The sequence below is a fragment of the Rhincodon typus genome, chromosome 13 (assembly GCF_021869965.1).
Source record: "Rhincodon typus isolate 14 chromosome 13, sRhiTyp1.1, whole genome shotgun sequence".
Classification (NCBI taxonomy): Eukaryota; Metazoa; Chordata; class Chondrichthyes; order Orectolobiformes; family Rhincodontidae; genus Rhincodon; species Rhincodon typus.
In genome coordinates, this window is record NC_063344.1 from 5,102,138 (window position 1) to 5,106,303 (window position 4,166).

Here is a 4,166-nt window from a genome sequence, read left to right on the forward strand (position 1 = left end):
TGCTGCTTGGCCAGCTGTGTTCATCCAGCTCCACACCTTGTTATCTCAGATTCTCCAGCATCTGTAGTTCCTACTATCTCCTGTGAAGCACTGTTGTCTTGTGCCAGTTCAAATTTATATGGTCTGGTTTTTGCTGATTCCAGTTCTGGACGTGATGGTGGAAAGAAAACAGAACGGTGACTTTACTACAAAAGTGTACAGGAAATCCACACATACTGCCCAGGTCTGCAACCACCCCAACTCACACAAGAGGAGCTGCATTAGGACCCTGTTGAAAAGGGCCGCTACACACGGCAGCACACCTAATCTGCAGAAGGAAGAAGAACACCTCTACAAGGTCTTCACCAGGAATGGATACCTCCGCAGCTTCATCCACTGATGCCTAGCCAACAGACACACAACCAGGACATACCAAAACCCGAAACAATGACCACCATACCATATATAAAAAACACCTCAGAACTGACAGCCAGACAACTCAGACCACTAGGAACCATGACAGCACACAAACCGGCAGTCACACAAAGATAGCAATTGTCCAGAGTGAAAGACCCAATAGATACCATGGACAGGATGAATGTGGTTTACAAGATGCCATGTGGAGACTGCACAAAACACTATATGGGACAAACAGGCGGACAACTAGCAACCCACATCCACAAACAACAGCTAGCAACTAAACGACACAACCAGATGTCCTTGGTTTCAATACATACAGATGAGAGAAACCACGCTTTCAACTGGGACAACACTACTATCATTGGACAAGCCAAACAGAGGACAGCCAGGGAATTCTTGGAGGCGAGGCATTCGTCTGCAGACTCCATCAACAAACACATTGAATTAGACCCAGTATACCGACCATTACAAGGTGCAGCCAGAACCGGCACCTACTGGAAGCAGCAAAAACCAGACCATGTAAATTCGAAACGGCACAAGACAACAGCACCTCACAGGAGGCTCCACAGCACTGAGGATCTCACCCAGTAAGGGGTCGAAACATCTGCTATCAAACCTCCCAGCTCAGCAAACACACCAACATCTACAACCATACCCCTGTATTCCCATGGCTAACCCACTCAATCTGCACATTCCTGGATACTATGACAATTTAGCATGGCCAATCCACCCTAACCTGCACATCTTTGGGCTGTGGGAGAAAACGAGATCCAGAGGAAGCCCACACAGACACAGGGAGAATGTGCAAACTCCACACAGACAGTCAGCTGAGGGTGGAATCAAACCTGGATCCCTGGTGCTGTGAGGCAGCAGCGCTAACTACTTAGCCGCCTGATGTGTTTTTGCACTGCTTTCTGTTTTTATTTCGGATCACTAGCATGGCCAGAAAATGAACTGGATTTGTCATATAAGTGGCCATAACAGCAGGTCAGAGATGAGGAGCCTTGCAGCAAGTAACCTATTCCTGACCAGTGTTCCCTTCTGAGGCCCTTGCATAGCAGCAACTTGCAGAATCAGAAGTCAATGCTATGATCGGCATGCCAATCACTGTGCATGTAACATCAGAGTGGATTCTGACTCCCCAAAGGCTATCCACCATCTACAAGGCGCATGTCAGGGGTGTGGTGGACAACTCCTCACTGGCCTGGATGGGTGCAGCTCCAACAATACTCAGGACGTTTGTCACCCTGCAGGACAAAGCAGCACACTCAATTGACGCCATATCTACAAACATTCAGTCCCTCCATCACTAACACTCAACAGCAGCGGTGTGTACTAGTTAGAAGATGCACTGCAGAAATTCACTAAAGCTCCTCAGCACCTTCCAAACCCAAAGCCCCTTACAGTGAGAAGGACAAGGAAACACTAACTCCTGCAAGTTCCCCTCTCAGCCATCACCATCCTGACTTGGAAATATATCACCATACACTCAGTGTCACTGGGTCAAAATCCTGAAATTCACTCCCTAATACCAGTGTGAGTGTACCTACACCAAATGGACTGCAGCTGTTCAAGAAGGTAGTTCATCTTCACCTTGGATGGGCCATAAACGCTAGCCCAGCAAACAACACCCACATCCAATGGCAAATGACTAATAGCAAAAAAAAATGTGTTAATATCTGGACCTCTGTGTGATTCATGAGTTCTACGTATTTCCTTTATTCACTAGATACTGGTTTTGCTGACAAGGTAATGATTTATTGCCTGTCCCTAAACAGCTTAGATAACACTGAGCAATTCCCTAAGGCATTTCAAAGGGATTTTAAGAGTCAAACATATTGCTGCATGTCGGGCGTCACTCCTAATCCAGCCCAGGCAAGGATGGCAGATTTTCTTCCCTGTAGGACATTGTATTTTTGTAATAGTCTATGATTACCATTACCAGTATCAGTTTTACATTCAAGTCATGAATGGTGTTGAGCAATTAACTAACAAATGGGAGAAGGAGACTCCACAGCATCTCTCTCCTCCATTATGGGAGAAATCCAACATACAAGTGCAAAAGTTTAGGCTGAAGCATTTGTAAACACCTCCAGCCAAAAGTGCAGAGTGGATGACCTGTAAGGTTGTTGACTTGCTCACCGAGCTGGCTTATTCTTGATCAGATGTTTCGTCACCATGCTAGGTGTTATTGTCAGTGGAGCATCTAATGAAGCAATGTCATTCTACTCCAGTTGGAATTTATACTGTCTGGTCTGTTATGGTAAGTAGTGTCATGTCTGGTTTTGATCTGTATGGGCTTGTATATGGGGTCCAATTCTACAAGTTTGTTGATTGCATTATGGGTGAAAAGTAGGGAGCGGGATGGGTAGGAGTCAATGATAGGATAAATGATAGAGGCTGAAGAGAGAGAAGAGCAGTTGGATAAACAAAGGAGATGATAACAATTTGGCTAGGAGTGTGAATAGCTGTTAATGGGGACTGCTAGTAAGCTAACAATAGGTAGTGTGTAATAGCAGGCCATGTGATAATAAGGCCTGGTGTGTGGGATAGGGGGCGGGGACATGCGAGAGTTTAAGCCCTAAAATCATTGAACTCGATATTGAGTGTGGAGGGCTGCAGGGTCCCCAAGCGGAAAATGGAGCACTGCAGCAAACCTGAGGCAGAGATGTTGGCCAGGGAACTGGGTGGTGCATTAAAATGGCAGGCAACTGGAAGCTCAGGGTCTTTTTTGCGAGCAGAACATAGATGTTCTGCGAAGCAGTCATCCAGCCTATGCTTCGTTTCCCCAGTATAGAGGAAACCAAATTGCGAATGCAGTAGACTAGAGTCTGGGAGGTGCAGGTGAAGTGTTGCTTCACTTGGAAGGTATGTTTGGGCCCTTGGATACTGGGGAGGGAGGAGGTAAATGGGCAGGTGTTGCACCTTCACTGGTTGCAGGGGAAGGTGCCATGGGGCTGTAGGAGGTGTTGGGGGTGAAGGAAGACTGGACCAGGGTGTCCCGGAGGGAGCTGCCCTGCGGAAGGCGGACAAGGGAGTGGACGGGAATACGTGTCTGCTGGTGGCATCTTGCTGGAGGTGGCAGAAATGGCATCTGATGATCTTATGGATGTGGATGCTGGTGGGGTGGTAGGTGAGGATAAGGGGAACCCTATCGCTATTGCAGGAGGGAAGAGACGGAGTGAGGTCAGAAGTGCAGGAGATGGGTCAGACCCCGTTGAGGGCCCTATCAACAACGGTGCTGGAGAATCCTTGGTTAAGGAAGAAGATGGACATTTTGGAGGCTCCCTAGTTGAAGTTGCCTCATCTGAACATATGCAACGTAGATGGATGACCTGAGAGAATGGGATGGAGTCTTTACAGGAAGCAGGATGTGAGGATGTATAGTCCAGATAGCTGTGGGAATCAGTGGGTTTGTAGTAGATATTGGTGGCCAGTCTATCCCCAGAAATGGGTGAAGATGGGTTTGGCCAAGTGGAGGAGTATGGTGGTGGGTGGAGACAATTCAGGTCTTTGCTCCAGGAAGAAGCGGAGAGCCCTAAGACCCTCCTGGTGGGGAATGGATGTGTAAAGGGATTGCACATCCATGGTAAAGAGGAGGTGGCTGGAACCTGCAAACAGGAAGTTTTGAAAGCAGCATAAAGCGTCAGAGGAATCATGGATGTATGTGGGCAGGGATTGGACCAAGAGGAGAGAAGACTGAGTCAAGGCAGGAAGAGAGAAGTTCTGTGGGGCAGGAGCAGGCTGAAACAATGGATCTGCCTGGA